The 24,555-nt window shown below is 35.7% G+C and overlaps 1 long non-coding RNA gene across 1 annotated transcript; it reads left to right on the plus strand.

Moving 5' to 3' along the window:
• Nucleotides 1–1,141: 1,141 nt before the first annotated feature.
• On the plus strand, nt 1,142–6,665 carry LOC115030853 (uncharacterized). The gene is made up of 4 exons (XR_003836417.2): nt 1,142–1,243; nt 1,831–2,178; nt 3,326–3,662; nt 4,989–6,665. It is a non-coding gene; the product is annotated as an uncharacterized LOC115030853 (long non-coding RNA).
• The last annotated feature ends 17,890 nt before the right edge of the window (nt 6,666–24,555 follow it).

The raw sequence follows: 24,555 nt of genomic DNA on the forward strand, positions 1-24,555 counted from the left end.
CCAACCATTGAGCTGTTTAAGGCATATTAAAATAAATGGCTCTGTGTGTGTGTGTGTGTGTGTGTGTGTGTGTGTGTGTGTATCTTTCATTCAGAAAGCAAGAACACTGGTGGGGCATGTAGCAAAGAACATGCAATGTGCACAGCAGCAGTCACCACAGTCACTGCTGCCTCCAGGACAATTTGAGTGTGGTTTAGTTGGGAACTGCAACATTCTGGTACCATGTAAACTACCTCTCAGTCCTACTGACTAGCATTCAAGGTTTTCATTTGTCTTTTCAAAAGGACTTTTGTGTTCTTTTTCTTTCACATATTTCCTCCTGTATCTTGCCCTTTAATCGTACTCCCAACTTAATTGTCCAAGTCTACTTTCCTCTTCAATAGTATTATAACACTATATTTAATTTCCTCTACCTTTGAAAATAGTCCATGTCCTGGTCCCTTACCAGCTACCCAACCTCTGTGGTTATTTTAATTGAAACACATTGTGATGATTTTGAAAGACCCCCGGAGGGAGACCCTCACTCAAGCCTCGGGACAGCCGCGAACCCAAGAAGACACTGAGACCAAACTCAGAATATAGGAAGGAAGATTTAATAAAGCCACAACAAGAAAGCACATGGACCAGAGCTCTGGGGTCGAAACTCATACACCAAGCATGGTGTAGAGGAGGATCGAAGATGGCTCAAAATTTTTACAGGCTTATATAGGAAAATACCAAGGGGGGAAGCGGGGCAGGGAAAGTACAAGGGTTTTTGCCAAGGGAGTTTTACGTAACCATGGGGTCGTGTCCTATATTTGGCAATGTACCCGATCTATTGGAACATTCTGAGGTTTGTTCCAGGAAACCCTTATCTCAAAAATGTTCCTGGCACAGTCCTCAGTTGGGAGGGGTTGAACTCTGGGTTGAAGAGTTCAGGTAGACTCTGGGGTGAAGAGTTCAGGTGGACTCTGGGGTGAAGAGTTCAGGTGGCCAGTAATTTTCCACTTTCAGTTTGTATATCCTTGGATCAGGGAGTGGAACCATCTGAAGGTGTGGCCTTGTTGGAATAAGTGTGACCTGGTTGGAATGGGTGTATCACTGTGGGTGTGGGTATAAGATCCTCACCCTAGTTGCCTGGAAGTCAGTCTTCCACCAGCAGCCTTTGGATGAAGACATAGAACTCTCAGCTCCTCCTGTGCCATGCCTGCCTGGATACTGACATGCTCCCACCTTGATGATAATGGACTGAACCTCTGAACCTGTAAGCCAGTCCCAATTAAATGTTGTTTTTTATAAGACTTGCCTTGGTCAAGGTGTCTTTTCACAGCAGTAAAACCCTAACTAATACACACATATATGAAATATAAGACTGTTTTTCCTAATTCTGTAAGAACTGTGTTAGAATTATGGTGAGGATTACAAAGAATCCATAAATTGTTTTGGGTAAAATGACTATTTTGCAATATTCATCCTGTTTTTCCATAATCATGGGTGACCTTTTCACCTTCTGATGTCTTCTTCAATTTTTCACCTTAAAGTCTTAGAGTTTTACAGTTATCACAAGGTATATTTTACACTATTGTGAAAGGTAATGTCTTCTTGATTTTCTTTTCAGTATATTTGTCCCTTGTATATAGGGAAGAAGTTGAATTCTGTGGGTGGTTTTTTTGTATCCTGCTATTTTGATGATGGTATTTATAAGCTGGAGAAGCTTTTTGATGTAGTGTTTAATGTATAAAAACATATCATCTATAAATAATAAACTTTTATCTTCCACTCTATATAAAAACTCAGTTCAGAATGGATCAAAGAGTTTTTAAATTGATTATTTTACTTTTTACCTTCTAGACATTGCACCTGTTCCAGTCCTCCCTGGAAGTTTCTCACCCCAATCCCCCCTCCCCTTTTCCTTTGAGAGGGTGCTCGCCCATGCCCCAGGTGCCCTTCCCTGGTGCCTCAAATCTCTACATTAGAGACATCCTCTCCAACTGAGGCCATGCAAGGCAGTCCTCTTCTACATATGTACAAGGGCCTCAAACCAACCTGTATATGCTCTTTGTTTGGTGGTTCAGCCTATGGGAGCTCTGGGTCCGGATTAGTTCACACTATTGGTCTTCCTGTGGGGTTGCATCCTCTTCAGCTACTTCAATCCTTCCCTTTACTCTTCCATAGAGATCTCCACTCCAATGGTTGGCTGTAAGTATCTGATTATTTCTCAGAGAGCAGCTGGTAGGGCCTCTTAGAATAGCCATTCTAGGTTCCTGTTTGTAATCACAACATGACATCAGTAATAGTGTCAGGGTTTGGTGAACACACATGGGATGGATCCCAAGTAGAGCTGGTCACTGAACAACTTTTCCTCCAGTCTCTGCTCCATTTTTTGTCTCTGCATTTCTTTTAGATAAGAACAATTTTGAGTCAGAAATTTTGATGGTGGATTGGTAACCTCATCCCTCAAATTGGGACCCTGTCTCTCTACTGGAGGTGGTCTAGTCAGGTTCCCTTTCTTCACCTTTGGGCATTTAAGATAAGGTCATCCCCATGGAATACTGGAAGTCTCTAAGTGGAAATCAATCGGGCGATGAATCAGAAAATTGGAAATAGTTCTCTCTGAAGACCCAGCTATACCACTGTGGGCATATACCCAAAAGAAGCTCCATACCGAAAGCATACCACCAGGACACCAGCTCCACTATGTTCATAATAGCTTTATTCACAATAGCCAGAAGCTGGAAACAACCCAAATGTCCCTCAACTGAAAGTATGGATACAGAAAATGTGGTTCATTTACACAATGAAATGCGATTCAGCTATTAAAAATGAAAGCTTTATAAATTTTGCAAGCCAATGGATAGAACTAGAAAATATCATCCTGAGGAGGTAACCCAGACACAAAAGGACATGCATGCTAATTACTCACTGATAAGTGGATATTAACCAAAAAGTAGACACTACCTAGGATACAACCCACACACCATTAAGATTAATTAGAAGGAAGACCCAAGTGAGAATGTTGCAATCCCACTTAGGAGGGGGAACGAAATAACCATGAGAGGCAGAAGCAGGAACAAACTTGTGGGAGAGGAGAGCAGGAGGGGAAAATTGGGGCGGGATTGTGTATGGGGTGGGAAACAGGAGAGAAATCCAGAGGGCTAGGAGAATGAATGGAAATATTCAGTTTCTGGAAGTGAGGTATGGGGGAGTGAGGTATGGGGGGCCTTTGGGTCAAAGATTTTAAACAAAAGACATGAAAATTTTAACATACTTCAAAGTATAGGTGTAGGCATGCTTTATTTACTTTGCTTTTTTGTTTTTGTTTTTGTTTTGTTCTTTTCAAAACCAGAAATAATTCCAATGACTCATGAATGGGATTGCATGAAATTTAGAAACTTCTGCACAGCAAAGGAAAGACTCAGCAGATGAAGACAACCTCTTGTTGTATGATAGGCTTTTCTGAATTGCAACATTTTCTGCAAGAAGAATAGAGCATCTGTTCATAAGAAGAAACCCAGATCCTTGAGTGTCCCGACCAACAGAATCAAAAGCAGTAAATAGTAGCTTGTAGTGGAGACTCTGAGCAGTTGAATTACAGAAATCTTTTCTGACTGGGGTGCAGTCTGCAAGCAGAGTAGAGAACTCCAAGATTACAAAGTTTAGAGGTTCTCATCCTTGTTAAAAAGGTAAATATTGGGTAAATATTTAATAACAGACACAATTATTGTAAGATTGCTATTCCTTTCAATATATTTTATGTATATGATTAAGAAAAATACTTAAAAGTTTGTAAAACTCCCATTCATATAGTTTTTTCAAATATACTGAGTCCATACAGTGTAAGAAAATAAAAATATCATAAATTCTCACACTTTCATCTTATTTTTTTAAACATCATTGGATGAGATGTTTTTTTCAAATACTTTTGAAATTACCTTATGAATTAAAATTTAAATTTAAGTTCAAATTCACCTCTTTTTCATAAAAAATATCACTATGTTAATATAAGTTGAACAAAATAAACTAAAATTAAAATTATTGTATTCATTTATTTTAAAATGTGTATTATTTTATTTGTAACAGCACAGGTGACTTCAAACTTGCAATTATTCTGCTGGTAGGATATGAGCAAGCCACCACACTCAGGCTAAATTAGTGACACTTTCTAATTATTTATGTCTACTCATAAAATTATCTCCATGTTATATTTCATCATTTTGAGAGCAATTTAAAATATCAAACCTGGTGGCTTAAGAAAAAAATAAAACATAAAATAGACTTAATCAAGTTAACATGTTTGAAATGAATTTCACCTCACTTAGGCCAGAGTAAATAATCACCTTTCAGTAATCAATCTTTATATTAGTAGAGTGTACTAATGAATGATACAAGACATGAAGCCTAGCATTTTCAGTTTAAGGATTAATAAATATTACAGGTTTACTAATAAAAAAGTTAATGTTATTTATAGTGGAGATATTTTGGATATATTTCACAATAGTATGTGTGCTTTATTCTAATATTTAGAATAATTAGAAATTTTTCTCTTTAATTTACAGTTTTTGAGTAAATTGAAAATAACATTGTGTTCCTTGTATTTACCAAAATCTAGAAACCACTAGAGGGCAGTCATTCCCTTATAATGAAAGAAGAGTCACTTCCAAGTTCATTGTAATAGCACAGGCTCAAAATACTTACAATGAATGGTTTCAAATGCTTGATGGTACACATCCAGCCCCAGCATAATTTACACTTTTTTTTTTAAGAGAAATAAGAAATAAGATAGACTCAAGTATAAAATTAGTTAACCTATAAAAACATGTGCACAAATGGCATAATACATATAAAATATATTACTTAATTTCCTCTAGTTGAAGAACTTGCAAAATTAGAATTAATAACAGACATAAATTATGTACGATCCAACATTCTCATAAAATTATTTTTGGTACAGTTTGATTGTGGCTATTTAAATGTAAATTAATCATTAATTTAACTTGTTTCTCATTAAGTGTGCTTGCAGGATAAAACATAGACATATTCCAGAACTCTGAAACATTGACAGCATGGGAAGTGTCACTCTCTATAGTACAAAATTTGTTTCATCATCATTAAAAAAAATTCTATGATTAGAAGAGACTTGGGAAACAGAAAATGATGCTCCACTGCTGGCTTTCTGAATGAAGAGGAAGTAGCAGAACCCCACCAAAAACTGAAACATATTCCTAAAGATTTTAGAGGGAAACATTCCACTAGCATTTCCTTTGCTGCCTCGTTAGAGCTATTGTGGACTGCTAATCCTCAAGACTGTAAAATGCTAACTTTCGATTATATCCAGCCCCTAGAAATAGAGGTAATTTGTTGCAGTAGGAGTCAGCAAGGAGTACACAATGGTAAACCAGATGCACAAGAACTTGTGTACTTATTCTAATTCTGCTGAAAGTTTTTGACATTCTAATGACTCTCCACAAACCCTATAGGTTTTGAAGAAGTAAGTTTCATTTTCTGTGGTTTAAAATGTTGTATCTACTAAGATGGGTGGAATACACGCAAATCCACACACTAACCATTTATAGGAAGGTATATGAGGAAGAAAAGGAGGGAAGAGCAGCAAACAGAACAATTAGCATTTTAAGCAGACAGCACACACTTATGCAAAATGCTTTTTAAGAATGTCTACCTACATTTATATATTTTCTCCAAAAATTATAATGTCATGATGTATGTTTAAAAATAAACTGAAAACCATGAATATGCGAATCCAACAAGTATGAAAGTTATAACTTTAAAAATCCTACAATCGAGGATAGAACCAAACATGACTAGGAAAACAAACAAACAAACAAACAAACAAACAAAAACCAAAAAAACAAGAACAAGCTAAGTCAATGAAATGACTCCCAATGAGATTCTACTACACCCATAGATCACTCATATAATAGTTATCAGAGAGACTTTATCCAGCAAGTAACTGGAGCAGATACAGAAACCAACAGCTAACCATTGGCAGAATTCCAGGAACCTCATGGAACGTGAGGAGGAAGCATTGTAGGTGCCAGAAGGGTCAAAGATACCAGAAGAACACAACCCACAGAATCAACTAAGAAGGGCTCACAGGGGCTGATAAAGACTAAAGCCTACATTGGACTGTGTTTTGTCCTCTGCATATATATTTTGGTTGTGTAGCTTGGTCTCCTTAAGGGACTCCTACCAGTGGTAATGTTCCTGACTCTTTTGCCTGTTCTTGCAAACTTTTCCTCCTCCTGGATTGCCACATGCAGACTTGATTTCAGGGTTTGTGCATAGTCTTACTGTAACTTGCTCTACCATGTTCTGTTGAAAGCCCTGGGAGGCCTTCTCCTTCCTGAAAAGAAACGGAAGAGTAGATCTGGGGAAAGGGGAGGGGAGGCAATGGGAAGTTAAAGGAAACAAAATTGTTGTCAGGTTGTAATGCATTAGAGAAAAAAATCAGTAAATGATCGAAAACACTAATAATAAAAATGAATTTAAGAATATGACATTATACAATAAAGCTAAAGCCTTTCATAGTCACAATATTTGATCAAATTTATGACTAGGAAACTTACGTGAAGTCCTGTGTTTAATGAGAATGTGGTTGTTGAGGATGCCTTACTTCCATCGAAAAGAATCTCAGTGCAATGCAGTAACAGGAACAGAATATTTTATCCACCATCCTTTGAATTGTTATGAAAATAATAATCAGAGTACTTGAAAAATTATAATTAAATCTTATTTTAATAACTTTACTATGTATGTTAAAAATAATAGTGTATCCAGATTATTTTTATTTCATTTTTCAGAAATGTATTCTTAAATGTGTAAGCCATAATATGATAAAACTTACACACCAACTCTGAATTTTAGAGGTAACAGAAATACAGTCTTTCAATAGTCTCATTCGTTTATGGAATCAGTTCAATTCCATATGATCTCTGAGGAGATAATGTGTAAAAACTAGATAATTAATCACATTATCATGGTTCTGAAATAAAGAGAAGTGTTAAACTTTGCAGTTTGTCTGTACAGGAAATTTAATCTAGCAACATTGCTGTTCTGGCAGCAGCTGACATTCAAAGACCTTCTACATCTATGTAGTCCTGCTGAAATGTAGACAAACCCTAGATTACATTATGATCTGTCTGGAATACTGACATGCCCTGAGTACACACTTTTAATTACAAATGATTTAGGTTTTATTATTCTATAAAAGGAGGCAGTGGTTTTTGAAATGAATGTATTGTTAGAGGCCCCTTCAGACTGAAGTTCAGATGAGTTTAGGCAGTGCAGTAGAGTTTTCTTCATTCATGAGTTTGTGTAGCTAAATGCAGGTCAGCAAAGACAGAATGAGCCAGACAATGAGAAGGAGCCAGAAGATTATAGCCAATTGACAAAATTAATTTGAGACTGAGATGATAAATTAAGTGAGAAGTTGGGAGAAGCCAGAATAAATCAGTCATCTTGGAGAGTAGTGTTTGAGCCAGGCTGAGTTGAACCAGGCAGCCAGAGATCAGAAGGAACTAGAAGAGGTGAGTTTATTCATTAGTAAGCCTGAGATGACAATTTAATCAGGTGAATAAAAGATACTTTTACATTTGTCAGAACATCAATCCTAAGCACGAGGGAAGAAACTTAAGTATCTTTGTTATTCATTGAAGTCATGTGGGCCTTCAAGTGGAGTGAGTACATATCATAGATGCAGTTTGCATAGAAGTATAATGAACATTGTAGAATATAAGCAGTGTGATTTCATTAGCTTTCAGGAGGTGAATGAGAACTCTTAATGAGCATTATGAACTTTTGGAAGGATGTGACTTAAATCAATGTGAGGCTAAAGTGAGCGCCTACTATTCTTCAGTTGGCATATCTATTTTCCTTTGTCATGCAAATATCTGAGCAGTTTCTTGGTCCTGTGTGCTGCCAAATTTTTAAGAATTCAATTTAAAGCTGATATGTTATTGGACTTTCCAGACTTTATAACAAAAACACTCAAGTTCTATAATAAATCATATATATAATTTATATCTATACACATGCATAATATATACATTCACAACACACATCATATTGGACTCTTTTTAAAATAACACTAACTAATATATCATTACTCTAAGAGATACATAATTGAAATGTTTCAGTGGGATCTAAAAATAATAACTTTTTAAAAACCTGAGATAATCAAATGGAAAATTTATTCAAGCTTATTCTATGAGGTCAACATTCTCTGGTATTAAAATCAGAGAACAGAGCAACAAAAATAATTGGCTAATAATTTTGACAATGTACATATAAAAATATTCAACAAAATTGTAAACTGAATTCAATGGACTATTATAAATATTGTTCAATATCAAGTGGTATTTATCTCAAGGATGCAAAGGTGGCCTGACATGGAAATCATTAAACATAATAGAACCTATCAACCAAATAAATCATTAAAACCACAGAATAGAAACTTTTTAAATAGGCTTTAAGCTACTGTTACACTCGACAAGGAAAAGTTACAAATCTTATTTCTCTAGCATTCTATATGAAAGACTGCATAGATGTTACTTTAATGTAATAAAATGTACTACTAGAAAGCATTGAGAAAGCAGTCAGGAAATGAAAAAGAAGTAAACATCTGCCATCAAAGCTCTTTAATAGTTAATGAAGATATTATAAAGAACATCCATAAAATCGAAAAATCTTCAACTCATAGATTAAAATAAATATTCATCCCACTGACAATTACATACAGAATAAACACAGTCCCTATCAAATTATAATCCTATTATTTAAATAAAAAATATATATAAGTACCTGGGCAGTGGTGTGGCATGCCTTTAATCCCAGAACTTGGGAGGCAGAGGCAGGAGGATGTCTGAGAGTGAATTCCAGGACAGCCAGTAAACAAACAAACAATAAAACAAACAAAAAGAAGTATATAAGCATATATTTTTTATAAAAATACAAACTTTATAACTGTTCAAACTCATCTTGAGTAAGAACAACACAGCAGGACTCATATTTCCTGACTCAAAAGTATAGTTAAAAACTACAGTAACTAAAACACACTAGTGACACCAATGCAGATATAAAGACCAATATACCATAATGCACAATAAAGAGACTGAAAATAGCCGGGCGTGGTGGTGCACGCCTTTAATCCCAGCACTCGGGAGGCAGAGGCAGGCGGATTTCTGAGTTCGAGGCCAGCCTGGTCTACAAAGTGAGTTCCAGGACAGCCAGGGCTATACAGAGAAACCCTGTCTCGAAAAAAAAAAACAAAAAAAAAACAAAAAAAACAAAAAAAAACTAAAAGAGACTGAAAATAAACTTTTAACGAAGGTCAAATTTTTTTTGACAAAGGTACTTTAAATATTAATGAGGGAAAACCAATCTTTTTTATAAAGGATATTGGCAAATCAAGCAAAAGCAAAAGGAAGAAACTAGTTCTTTGGCCTCAATCAGTTACTCAAAAAGTCAACTAATAATACATGACATTTGTAAATAGATCTGAAGATGTAAAACTAAATTTTTGATGATAAACAGCTCAAAATCAGGGTTTTCATTGTTATAGATCAATTTTCTATAACTGTTCCAAAACCAGAAATGATATTTCTTAGTATGAGTATGTCTCTTGAAATGTTACAATTATACTTAGAATTCCATAATAAAATGTCACAAGTTTGATGACATAAATCCCAAAAGTTATTTTCTTTGATTCCAGGATGCCAAATGTGTAAGGTAAAGTGCTTGGAGACCTCCAGTTAGGCTGCAGCCAGCACCTTGTGGACTTGGATGTCCTTGGTAGATTTTTCACTTTGCCAATTCATTTTGTGAAGAGAAAGGAAGGCTTACCTTTTACTCTATTTATAATGTTGCTATTATAATAGAGCTTCATGCTTACTCTCTTAATTGCCTCATTAAATCACTATATCCATAGGCAATGGATATAGTACAAGAGTTACGAGGTTTAAAAAAAAACAAAAAGAAGAAAAAAACTCCACAGTCTTCTAGAGCTCTGATCTATTTTCAGTGGCTTACACATACATAGCTTGCAAGGAAATAAAACTACTTTATAGAGAGAATACATTCTAGAATGTAGAATTTTATCATGAAATTATTTTATTTATGGTTTTGGAGGAGAGATTTAGGATTTCATCAATTCTTGACAAAGTACAATTGTGATAATAATAGAGGGTTGCATTTTGAGCAAATCTCTATATGATGCAGAACTAATACCTAGTGAAATATATCAAACTAACTCACCATGGGGCATGCATGAAATTTTTTTGTTTAATCTTTCTATTCTAACCTTTCACCGCTTACACAGAGTTTATTGTATCATGACTATTCAGTTTTTGTTATCTATGTTTTTTTAATCTCTAAACTCATCTTGCGTCCTTACCAGCCAGCATACTCTCAGACTATTACATCATATTTTGCCCTCCTACTGGTGTCACAAAAGTAAGCTATAAATTTCCCATTTATTTCTTGCACAATTTAAGAAGTAAGTTTCTTTTCCAGTGAAAGACAAAAAAAAAAAAAATCAGAGACATTAAAATAGGCCATGAGGTTACATTATTAGATTTTCCTTCTTGAGTATAGATGCAATTTGATAAGCTGTCTCAAACTCCTCCTGCCATGACTTCCCTGCAACACTTGACTGTATCCTGGAATTGTGAGCCATAAAAAAATCCTTTCTCCATTAAAATTGAAGCACCTATGACAAAATGTAACATAGGAGTGGTAGATCTCTGCATTGAACACTCTCTTACATTTTATCAATCATGTTATTGTTTTCTGGAAATGAAGATCATTACAAAAAAGTCAAAACTGTTCAAAATATAGACAACCAACAATAGGATGCTCAGAATCAACTGATACAGCTATAATATTACTCTTACAGCTAAATCTAAGGGAATATCAAAGAAATTGGAGAAGAAAGCGTATAAGAACCAGAAGATACAGATGTCTGTTGTGATTTATAGCAGCTTTCATTTTTTATTAGATATTTTTGTTATTTACATTTTAAATGTTATCCCCATTCCTGATCTCCGCTCTGAAAACCCCTATCCCCTCCACCCTCACCCTGCTTACCAACCCACCCACTCCCACTTCTTGTCCCTGGCATTGCCCTATACTGGGGCATAGAACCTTCACAGGACCAAGGTCCACTCCTCCCATTGATGACTGACTAGGCCATCCTCTGCTACATATGCACCTAGAGCCATGAGTTCCACCATGTGTTTTCTTTGATTGGTGGTTTAGACCCAGCAAGCTCTAGGGATACTAATTAGTTCATATTGTAGTTCCTCCTATGGGGCTGTAAACCACTTCAGCTCCTTGAGTACTTTCTCTAGCTCCTTCATTCGGGATCTGTGCTAAGTCCAATGGATGGTTATGAGCATCCACTTCTGAATTTGTCAGCACTGGAAGAGCCTCTCAGGAAACAGCTATATCAGGCTCCTGTCATGAAAACTAGCCCCACAAAATCGAAACAAAAGATTGCCTATACTATACCCTAGCAATGACAATATCAGTGGGGGAGAATCTCACTAAGCTACAGGCAATTAGCCACTACTGAGAGAAAAAATACAAGTTTTATCCAGGGACAAATTTCCTGATAGGTTATCAAATTTCAAATAACAAGATTTAAACATAGACACATATGAACAGCACTAAAGAGCCCAGGTATAGTATAAATGCTCTAGCAAGGCCCATTGTCCTTTCTTTGTGCTGCCTGGCAATCCAGATGTAGAACTCTCAGCTACTTCTCAAGCACCATATCTGCCTACATATCAGCCATGATGATAATGGATTAAACCTCTGAAACTATAAGCCAGCCCAAATTAAATATTTTTCTTTATAGGAGTTTTTTGTGGTCATGGTGCCTCTTCACAACAGTAAAAGTTTGACTAAGACAAGTTTCTACCTTGACATCTATACAATGATAGACCATCATTTGGAATTGAAAACATTCCCATCCTTCCTTAACTTTCTATTTGCTACAGTATTTTAAACCAGAAACACAAATGAAACTAGGAGAACTATCATACCTAAGGTTGTAGCTTCTTCTAACCCACTGAGGGTGTAAGTCCACAAAAGAAAAAAACAAAACAAAACAAAAAAACAAAAACGAAACTCAGCATTTTCATTTTGGCTATCTGCTATATCTGAAGCACTGATTTCTGGCCTTGAAATTGGACATGCATTAGTTCATCAACTTCTTGGGATTCAAACTCAATATTAAATTGTATCAGAGCCTTATTGACATTTCTAGCTTAGAGTTGAAAGTATCCAAGGTTTTTAGCATCATAGTCATACAAATATTTTATCTAATTTTTGATCACTTTTCTCTCTATATTTCTCTTCCAATTTCTCTGTATCTTTCATTCTCTCACTCTCCATTCCTCCATTCCTTTTTTTTTTTTTTCTATTTCTTTGGAGATCCATGACCACGGTCATGGAATCACAGTCCAAGAATCGTCCACTTCATGTGATCATCAAGAAGAAAGGTAGATTCAGGGGAAGGGAGATGGGGGTGGGGGGTGAAGTGAGTGGGAGGTAGAGGGTGAAGTATTTATCTGTTTGAATACTTGGCTATAGGGAGTGGCACTACTAGGAGGTATGACCTTACTGGAAGAAGTGTGTCACTGTGTGGGTGGGTTTCGAGGCTTACTATTCTCAACCTCTACCTTGGGGAGACAATAGTCACCTTCTGGCTGCCTTCCGATCAAGATATAGAACTCTCAGCTCCTCCAACACTAAGTCAGCTTGCTGGATGCCATGCTTCCCACCATGATAATAATGGATTACACTCTGATATTGTAAGTAAGCCCCAATGAAACATTTGCTTTTACAAAAGTTGCCATATACATGGTGTCTCTTCACAGCAATATAACCTTAACTAAAGTACTTTTTAATTTAACACCATAAACAGCAGCTTATATAAATAGCTCAGTGTTCATTTTTCTTATTTTACTGTAGGTTTTCTAAATTTTAAGTTAGAACATATTTACACCATGCCCATGTAGGCAACACTATTGAAATTAGTCATACAATGGGTCATACAAGCAGAAAAGTCTTGAAATACAAATAGGACTGGTTGGATAGAAAAGGGATATTAATCAGAGGAAGGGGAATTCAACAATGCACCAGTGGAAAAGGAAGCTCTATACTCATTGTACAATTATTTGAAGCTGTCAAAGAATGAAAAATAAAAGATAAGAAGAAAGAAGGTCTACCACACTAAATAAGTTGAACTTAACAGATTAAAACTGACCAGGAAATAAACAACAAAAAAACGTAGATGAAATAGAATTACCAATGTATACATATAAATTTATAAATGACCAAAATTACCTATATAAACACATGTCCAATCAGAAATTGAACAACATGATTTAATTATTTATGCCATAGATTCAACATGCTATGAAGAAATACTAAAGGATATAGTGGTAATATAAATGGGGCCAAAGACTGCAAGGATATTTACAGACAATAAAATGAGAAGTCCTAAATACAATTCTGTGTACTTTCAGAATTAAATGTTTCAAAAGACAGGTGTTATTAAAAATTTTTAAACATATTAGCAGGAGTTCTTTTGATTTATTTGACATATATGTAAATACATGTTTATTTCACAATTTGTATACCTATTTCACAATTATGCATGAGTCAGTGTACATTTTCCATCTCTTACTCTTCATAACTTTGGATTTTTTGACCATTTTCTGTCCTCCCTATATACTCACAGCAGCCAATGCTACTGAATAAACTAAGTAGTTAGCCATGTATGGTTATGTGCTACAAGACATGCACTGTCTCTCCCTTGTTACTTTCACTGCGGAGCTTCAACACTTTAGGTCTGTAAATCTATTTATTTATTTTTTAATTTATTTTTATTTTATTTTATTTATTATTATTCTTTTGTTGTTGTTGCTTTTTTGAGAAAGGATTTCTTTATATAGCCCTGGCTGTCCTGGAACTCACTTCGTAGACTAGGCTGGCCTTGAACTCAGAAATCCACCTGCCTCTGCCTCCTGAGTGCTGGGATTAAAGGTATGCACAACTACACCTGGCCAAGTCTGTAAATTTATAAGGGCAGGAGCCCAGCTTAGATGTGTTTGCAGGGTGACTGGTGAAAATACAAGCATACTTTTTCAAGTTAAAACTTAACATCCATGAGAAATTTATAACCATCACCACTGGAACATTGATGCATATTTATAGTCTAAGCTATAAAAGTCTAAAAATTATGTCAATATCAATGTAATATTTTATAAATTCAATTTTGTAATAGAATTATTTTCTTTAGAGCCCTACAATAGGAATAGAAGTTTGTCTGCTGGATGAATAAGATTTGCTTCAGAGGGATTCAATTGTGCATTTTTGGAAGTTAAAGAGAAACATTCTGAGATTCTTCTGTAAATTAAAATTACATTTACTAAAAGTTCAACCTAAACAGCAAAGTGATATTCAGAAGAGAGTAGCAGCCACATCTCTACAAGATAATATACTTCTATGGTTCTTGAATTAATATCATAACACTAAGACATCAGAGGGAATTGTGTCTGTTCAAAACAGACATTTGTAAAATGTGGAGGGGGGTGTTGGGGTGATGGGCAAAGAAATAAAATGGCAATTTCCTTAATTTTTAAATTGTTAAAATTTTGAGTCATTACAAATAAGATCAAGCAAAATTTATTCTTGAAAAGTATATATGCTAAATGAACTCTGTTCCAGACATGTTAATGGTGAATGTACAAAGACATTTTTTCTTGACTATGCACTTTAAGTAATATTTTCCTTTGAAGTAAGTACTCATCATCAGGTAAGCAAGGAAGCAATATCTGTTACTGTATAAGTTTATAAGTTCATAGCAAATTCCCAGAAAACACCCCTGTGAGCAGAGTGGTATCTCGGGAAGAGAGGGTCAGGGAGGATTTTTCCAAAATTGCTGAATACTAATAGCTCTTGTTGGTGTTAAAAGATTTCATGGAGAGCTTGGGTATTGGGACCTGCTTTGGAATGGATACTATTAAGAAACAAAGAATAATTGAGTTTACTTGGTGATTGGCAATGATGATAAGACAAACCTTCTCCACTAGGCAGAATAGGGAGATGTTTCTGTCTTGGACAATGTTTGTCCTAATTTCTATGGTAAGATGATAGCTTTCTCTTAGAAGTTGTTAATATTAAAGTGTAAAGTAGAAAAGTAATGGCTAAGGAAGAATAAAGTCCCTGTGGGTGATGGGAGGGGTACGTAGTCAGATGGGAGAAAAAGGTGAAATACATGAACTTGTCACAAGTGTGAGGGTTTGTATATGCTTGTCACTGGGAGTGGCACGATGTAGCCTTGTTGGCATGGGTGTCTCACTGTGGATATGGGCTTTAATATCCACTTCCTAACTGCCTGGAAGTCAGTCTTGTCTTTTTGGCTTTGGAACAACATGTAGAACTCTCAGCTCCTCCAGGACCATGCCTGCCCAGACACTGTAATGCTCCTGCCTTGTAGATGATGGACTGAACCTCTGAACCTGTAAGTCAATCCCAATTAAATGTTGTCCTTATAAGATTTTCCTTGGTCATGATTTCTGTTCACAGCAGTAAAACTCTAATTTAGACAACAATGAAACAGTTTTTTTATAAATAAATTACACTCATACAAAGTTAAAAAAATAAAAAAGCAACCAAAAAACAAACAAACAAATAACTGCTACATAAACAAACCCCAGAGAAATGCTCTAGCTTTCTCCATTTAGCACCAAGCTAAGTCTTTTTTTGGCAACTTCTTTTTTTTATTTATTTGTCACCTCTTTTCTTTTCTTTTTTTTAAAGCACAAGAAATAAAATTTCTTCACTAAGAAAGTGTGTTTTCCAAGTGGTACATTTAAAAAGCTAAAACTTAAATATGTTCTCAAAACGTTCATTTCACCTCTTTCAACTACCTACATACCCACTTTCTAACTTATATATTCCCACTAATTTATTCTGTTGTGTTTGAGTCATTATTTGTGTCAATTAGTTCTTTAAGAACTTGGTTCATCAACAATATGAACTAACCAGGACCCCCGGAGCTCGTGTCTCTAGCTGCATATGTATCAAAAGATGGCCTAGTCGGCCATCAGTGGAAAGAGAGGCCCATTGGTCGTGCAAACTTTATATGCCTCAGTACAGGGGAATGCCTGGGCCAAGAGGTGGGAGTGGGTGGGTAGGGGAATGGGGTGGGGAGGGTATGGGGGACTTTTGGGATAGCATTGGAAATGTAAATGAGGAAAATACCTAATAAAAAAATTAAAAAAAAAAAGAACTTGGTTCATGTACTTTGACAATATGCAACCCCCTACCTACTCCAACTCTGCCTAGATCCATTATTCGCTCACTACTCTTCCAACTATGTCATTTTAAAAAAAATGTGCTGCCCTAATATTCTTATATACTTGGTTGTGGTAGCTATTTTTTCTTCCCTTAAAGGCCATAGCATTAAATAAAATTCTCTACTAGCAGATATCAATTTCCAATAGCTCCTCAGCTCAGCATAGGACTTCATGCCTTCTTTTTCTTTCTGCAATGAAATTTTATCTGGCTCCAGGTTGCACAGATCTTGTGCATCCTGTTAAAACTGCTGAGTTCATATGTATAACTGACCTTTTATGTCTGGAAAACATTGTTTCTTATAGTCATCCACAACCTCTGGCTTTTCTTTCCTTCTTTTCTTCTACAATGATCCCTAAGTCTTGGAAGGATAGGGTGTAATAGAGGTACATCATTTAGGGAAGAATATTGTGCAGTACTTTATACTGGTACTTTGAGCAGTAGGAGGTCTCTATGTTTGTTACTACATACTACAAAATAAGTTTCTCTGATGAGAGTGAGAGAAGTACTAATCTTTGCAGATAATAGTACCTCATTGGGAATATGGTTAATACCATGGCCATCTAGCAGAACAGTAATGGTAGATTCTCCCTCTGAGCCTATGGCCTGTCTATATACCAGTTCTTGGGCCCAGTACTAGTGTCAGGTATGGGCTTCATCTTGTGGATCAGGTCTTAAGCCCAATCAGAAAATGGTTATATATTTCCATGACATTTATCTACTACTATAATAGTGGAATACTCTTGCACAAAATAAAATATGTACAAATTAATTATAAGAATAAACTTTACTGATAATTTGCATGCTATAAAATTATCAGATTTATTAAGGTACAATTAGCATAAGATAAATACATGTATTTATATATGTATAATTGTATCTTTCCACCATTAATTTATTTATTCACTTTACATCCCAATCATTGTCTCTTTTCCAAGTCCCCCCTCACAAAGTTCCTTCCCTATTCCTTCCTCTACTTCTTCTCAGAGAGCATAGAGGTACCCCCTGCATATCCTCAATGCCCCAGTGTAGGATAACGCTAGGGTGGGGAGGCAGGAGTGGGTGGGTTGGGGAACACCCTCATAGAAGTGGGGTGGGGGAAGGAATGGGATAGGTAGTTTCCAGGGGGAAATCCAGGAAAAGGGATAACATTTGAAATGTAAATAAAAAAAATATCCAATTAAAAAAGAAGAAATAAAACGAGATTAATAATTGACAAAAATAAAACTAAAAGAAAAGTAGGAATTCCATTTTTCTAGGCATGCATGGCTGCCTCCATTAGTATTAACGTTGAGGACCACTACACAGTGACTTACAACATATTATCACCATAGTATATGTTAGGGTATACTTGAATTATACAGCATATGCGTTTGTGCAAATGTTGCATGGCGTGAATCTGCCACTAGAATATACTACAAGTATTTTTCTGCCTGAAAGGTCCTTATTGCTTTTCCTGTCACTCTTTCCTAACAGACTTTGTAACTGCATTATTCAAGATTAGTGAACTTTTCAGAGCAGCTTCTTTTAATTGGTAATATGCATTGATGTTTATTCCAGACATTAATCCATGCTTAATATGTCATTTAATTTTAGAATTGAGCGGCATTCCCTTGTACAAATGCATCATTTATTCTTTCTCACAGACCTTCACATGCATCCTGGGATGGAATTGAATGTATGATAATGCTGAGGCTAGCTGTAGTTTTCTCCTGCTTCCACCTGACAAGTGCTGGGTTTACACGTGTATGCTACAATCCCTAGGTAGTTGATTTATAATTTTATAATTGTTTAATATTGAAGTTAAATTTTTTTATTAATCATTCCATTAGTTTACATCTCAAATAATATCCTCCTTCCTAGTTATCCATCCACAAACCCATCTCACATCTGCCCTCTCCCCCCTCTCCTTTGCCTCTATGTGAATGCTCCCCAACTCACACTACCCAGCTACCCACTTCTACCCTACTGCTTCAGCATCCCCCATACATTGGGGCATCAAACCTCCACAGGACCTGAAGTTTAAATTTATTTGTATATTTTAGAGAGCTATTCTTTTTAAGATATATATTTTTGTGCATGTCTGACAATTTCTGGATTCTATTCTTATTCTTCTAAGAGTATCTGCTATGGCAGATACTTATATTTGCCTTATGGAGATCTTATCCATATGTACCTCATTTTTTAGCCAGTAAGAGTATTCAAATTAAGTTCAGGTAATTCTTTCATAGAAACATATTTGTTTGTTGTAGTTCCATGACTTTTTCAGTCATGGAACTACACTTTTTAGATGACATGACAAATTGCCATAAGTTGCAAGCCTTAAATAGCATACTGTTAATTCGCATATTTATGGAAGCTGTAATTCAAGAAGATTTTTTTGTTTGTTTGTTTGTTTGTTTGTTTTGAAATTTGAAATGTATCTTAATTGAGAGTCCAGTGTGGATTCCTCCTTGCTGTTGTGCAGAGAAATCTTGCATTGTTGTCCTGTAATTGCAGAAAATACATCTAGGGTGTGTACCAGTTTTGGTATCTATTTCTATAAAGGTAATAACTCTATAATGAGAGGCCTTCCACCTCTTCACAGTTACCTCATATTACTATTCCATTGGAGGTTAGAGGTTAAGGTGTCAATATTAGAATTGAGAATATGTATTTTATAAGTGGATCACTATAGAAAAGTTTCTAATTTTCAGACAGAATTATATATTAGAACTACAAACATCATGACGTTATAATTCTCCTGTTTTATACTTTTCCATCCTGGACCAAGCATAATATCTGTTACATAGACAATGAAGTATCAGAATCAGTGAAATGAGCAACTATAGGGATGGATACAGGTTTCTGTCATTTGATAAAATTCTACTTGCATTCTGAAGTCTGTACCCAATCCTTCCATTAATTAACATATTGCAATGCTTCCTAGAGTCTACTGGTTCTGCAGAGATCCTCTACTCACCACAGATGGGAAACTTTAGTCACTGTGTGCTCGACATCAGATCAGTATTCATCATTGCTTTTGCCTTTACAGCTTTATATCCTTTGTTTGGTTCCCCTGACAGGTACTCTCACAGTTCTCTTCCTGTGTAAGTACTGCTTATGTTGGCACAAGGTCACCAGTAGCTTTCATCTTTACCACTCTGTACTCAAGTCACACACCATTCCACACATATGTGGCAGATTGCAAACTTCCAATCTAAGTCTTCTACAATAGCTTCATTTTATTGAAAGTGACAAGAACTGCATGCTTTTAAAGAAATTCAACAACTGTCTTTGCTTTCTCTTCCCTCTTATTAAATTAACAAGGATTCTGTGATTAAAATTTTAAGAAACAATCATTTATTATTTTTAAATGTGTATTTGGAATGAAACCTTTTAAGAGTACCTGTTACTAATTTTAACCAATTTTTTATATCTTATTTTTTCAGGTACAGATCATTTTCTGGACAATTGTAAAGCCATGTACTGAGAAAGAATTTCATATATTTTCTTTATGAAGTACTGGAAATGTTTTCTCTATTCCTCTGGGTGGCATAACAATCCTATACTACATATAGAAACTGGAACTACTGCAGTAGTTCTGTTTCTTCAGTCAAAGCCACAATCACAGCTGTTGGAGCCCAACAAAGGCTGGCCCTACAGAACTAATTCATCATGATTCCCTCAGAAATAAGTTGTATATTCTTCTAGACTTGAAACACATCTTAGTAAATCATTGAATTTAATATCTTAGTTTCTATCTTATGTTAATCATTTATAATAAAAATAACAACCTAATGATTTAAATAAAAAGTTTGGTATCTCAAAGAAACTAATAATAAGGATTATCAGTAAGAGACAGAAAAGGAAATCAGAATAAAATCAAGACAATACTAGGCCTAAGTGATTCTCACCTATATCTCAATATGATATCATGACAAAAGGGTGTTAAAATTTTGATTTCACAGTGTTGAAAAATGGGTATTTGGGAAATCAGAGAAACAAAGTTTTATGATTTTACAGAACTGAATTATCCATCACCATTAACATTAATTAGAACCCCAGTCTCCAAAAGCCAAAAAGTTTCAACTTAGGAAGAAAAATTATTTAATGGACAGTTTAATGTCAAGATAATAGTAGATAGTAGATAATAAAATTAATAGCAAACGTTACTGAGAATTAGGAAGCAATAGGATTGTGTCAAATTTTTCATTAATTTATTTATTTATTCACTGTACATATGAATCACAGTCCTCTCTTTCCTTCCAGGCACTACCTCACATAGTTCCACTTCCTTTCCCTCCCCTTCTGTTCTGGGAAGAGGAAGGTCCCCCTTGGAAGCAAGTTACCCTGGCATGACTAGGCACTACAGGGCTAGGCACATCCTTGACCACTGCAAGGCAGTCCAGTTAGGGGGATAGAATCCACAGGCAGGCAACAGAGTTTAGTACAACACCTGCTGCAATGAGGGCCCCTATACAAAGACCAGTCTGTACATCTGCTATTAGGGTATGTTGGAGTCGGGGAGCTAGGTCCAAACCATGTGTTCTTTGGCTGGTGGTTCAGTCTCTGGGAACTCCCAAGAATCCAGGTTAGTTAACTCTGTTTGTCTTTCTGTTTAGTCCCCATCCCTTCCTGGTCTCTCAACCTTCCCCAGACTTTTACTAAAGACTTCCTGAGCTCCATATAACATTGGGTCTCTGAATCTTTTTTCATTGGCTGTTGGGTGAAGCCTCTCAGAAGACAGTTATGCTAGGCTCCTATCTGAAAGCATAACAGAGTATCATTAATAGTGTCAGGGATTGGTTCTCGCCAATGGGAAGGTTCTCAGCTTGGGCCAGTCATCGGTTGGCCATTCCCTCAATCTCTGTGTCATCTTTGTCCCTGCACTTCTTGTAGACTGGAAAAATTTGGGGTTGAATGATTTGTGGGTGCATTGGTATCCTTATTACTCCACTGGAGGACCTGCTTGGCTAAAGGAGGTGGCTATGTCACAGTTCCATATTCCCCACTTATAGGAATATTAGCTAGAGTCACCCTCATAGACTCCCTGGAGACTTCTTTATATGTTTGCTCTTTAACTTCTTTCTATAGACAGAATAATGTCAAAATAATATTATCAGTCTTTCTCCTTGTTCCTTACTGTAAATTCTTCAGAATCCAACATAATTCATTTTCAGGATATTTAGAGATCTGTTCAGTGTATGAAGCATAAACTCTGCAAGCATTGGAACAAATACCACAACCCTGTAGAAGGGTTAATTTCTTGGATCTCTCTCCCCCCCTTCTCCCTCTCCCCTTCCTTTCCCCCTCCCTTCCTCATCTCTCATCTTTCTCTCTCCTCTCTCCTCTCTATTATGTAAATGTGAATATGGTTTTTCTGAGTGTGTGCCCATCTGCCGTACTTGGGTGTGGTTCCTGAGAAAACATCTACCTTCTTTTTTGAAACAGGGTTTATAATTGAGTCAGTAGTTCACCGTTTAGATTACATTTTGAAGCAAGTAAGCAAGTCCCAAGGGCCCACTTATTTCTTCCTCCCTAACAGCAGCAGTATAAATATGGACCATTATAACTGACTTTTATTATCTCAGTTCTGGGTGTTAAACTCTGCTCCTCATGCTTGCATGGCAAGCACTTTATTAAATGAACTGCCTATCAAACATTTTTTGATATATTAAATAATTTTCACAATCCACTCCCAGAACTTCTTTATTCTCTCTATGTTCAAATATCTGAACATTTGTTTCCTTATCCATTCTCAGTAAAGATTTTTTCATTTTTGTCTCTATAGTGAAAGAAACAAGACATACAAAGAGTATTTTATCGGCGTGTTTGTAAATATGTTTACATATTCAAATATGTTTATAGTGTACTCTCCCTGTAGTTATATATAAGAATGTTGAAAAAATAATTGTTTATTAGTACTTATCATGAAAGAACACAAAGTTTCTTGTCTTTTATTATACCAGATGTTAAGGTCACATTTTCATGTAATGCATTTGAAAAGTTTAATATTGTTTTTCACATTACACCTCTCTCTTATTAAACAAGGAATATTTTACTATATCTGTGTTGCAGGTTGTCAGCAAGCTCTGAAGTATATATTTAGTAAAAATTATATTCATGCCAAACTCATTTTCTTGTGCTGTTATCCCCCTGAAGTGTTTGCTCAAAATTAACAGCACATGCACCATATAAGAGCCTGAGACTGAGACATATTCTTTCCTGTGGAAGGCTAGGGTCTACTTCAGGTTCTTGATTTCTTCCTATCACAAAATTTCACATTTTCATCTGCTCAGAATTGGTAATGATTCAATTTCCTGTGGATCTAAATCTTCACAAACTGTTTTTCAAGCCCCAGCAATTCTTAATGGTCAAATCATAAATACCAGAAAATAGCAGTTTAAACTAGAATTGCTGACAAGCCTTTAACTACCCTCACAGTGAATGATGTTGCCATAATGCACTCGATGAGATGTACTCCTCAGAGCTGATCACCGGTGGTGAGTCCATAAACTCCTGAATTAAGCCTTCACTGCACAGACCTTACACTTTTAAATTAGATTGCTTGCTGCCTGCTCTCCTTAGAGAAATCCAAGCTGTGGCTGGCATACATAGGCAAATGTAAACAGGGTAAACTAAACCACTCATCTCAGTTCTGAAGTACATTTCTATCATGCTGCTACTAAAGAAAAATGGTGTGATCAGCTTACCAGATATGCTTTTTGACACTTCTTATTAAGGACCTGCAGCCACTCCTATTATATGAAGAGAGAATAATAGGATTGCTACTGAACTGTGTGCTGGGCACCAGAAAGGAAGTGACTTAAAATATATGCAAAGGATCATTTTTATTTTAAATGACTGTATTCAATACCTTAGAATATTCTTATTTTCACACAATTTTAGGCATTAAATGATAAATTTTTCAATTCTGTATTCATATTGATAATTTTCTTCATAGTATGAATTTATTGTTGTTTTTAATTGAACTAGATTTACATCACTTTCTGCCTCCCTTTTCTTTCTTTCCTCCCTCCCAGTTAGTGATCCTCAAACATTACCCATATCCCCCATACTCTCTAGTTGATAACCTGTTTTTATTTATTAATATACATATACATACATATATATGCATAAGTGTGCATGTATATATGGATATGCACACACACACACACAAGCTATGAATCCCTTTTTTTAGTGGTAAAGTAGACTAACAGCAGAAAACTGACATTGGACAAACAATAAGGAGACTCACACATCTGAGAGTGCCTAAGTCTTCCTCTCAGTGGTCATTAAGTGCCTGTTGTTCTTTGTATAGTGTTCAGGCATGCAATATTTTCCTTCTTCCAGGTACATAAATTCATTTCTTTTCCAGTGTTCCTGTTCTTGTTTATTCAGCCATTTCTAGAAGAGATGGCTTCATAGCAGACTTCCTGGTACTATGGTTCTTACACATTTTCCACTCATTCTTATATGATGGTTGTTGAGTCACAGATACAGAGATTGTGATGTAGATGTATCTGTTATGAATGTGTTCCCAAAATCTGTTGATCTCAGCATTGCATCCAGTTGTGGCTTTCTGTGATGGTCTCCATTGTCTGTAAAAGTGGAAGGCATTTTTAAATGAGGAATGGTAGCTACACTAATTTGTGGTTACAAGGATAAGATTTAGAAAAGAGTGAGAAATTATCTTAGTTTACCAACATCATAGTAGTAGATTCTTTTAAGGTTGGTAACCTTACAGTGAATTAGCAGAGTTCCCAGGACTTGACATACTTCAGTCCCATTGAGTGGTTCATAAACCAAATTAGACAGCAGTTGCTTGATACCAACCTGTGAATAGATGCATTTTTCTACTACACATGTATCAGAATCATTTTGGTCTAGGAAACTGTATCACATTTTGAAGGACAGACTCTTTAGAAAGAATGGACTTTCGTTGGTAGTAGTCACATTTGCTAAGTAAAGATGGTTAATTCACACTATTTTTCAGAGATTCAGAATGTGCAGATCAGAAGGTATAAAAAGTTTGATGAACAATTCTATGAACTCTTTAATGAAGATTTATTGAATCTCCATTCCCCATGCTTTCTAACTTCAGCTACAACATAATATTGAATCTCATCTTGTATGAATTCAAACATGAACTGCATTTATTTTACCCCTAAAGTTCTCTCAGAATTTTTTTTATTTGTGGTATAAACCAAG

The sequence above is a fragment of the Mus caroli genome, unplaced genomic scaffold, assembly GCF_978045245.1.
Source record: "Mus caroli unplaced genomic scaffold, Mus_caroli_1 scaffold_6, whole genome shotgun sequence".
Lineage (NCBI taxonomy): Eukaryota > Metazoa > Chordata > Mammalia > Rodentia > Muridae > Mus > Mus caroli.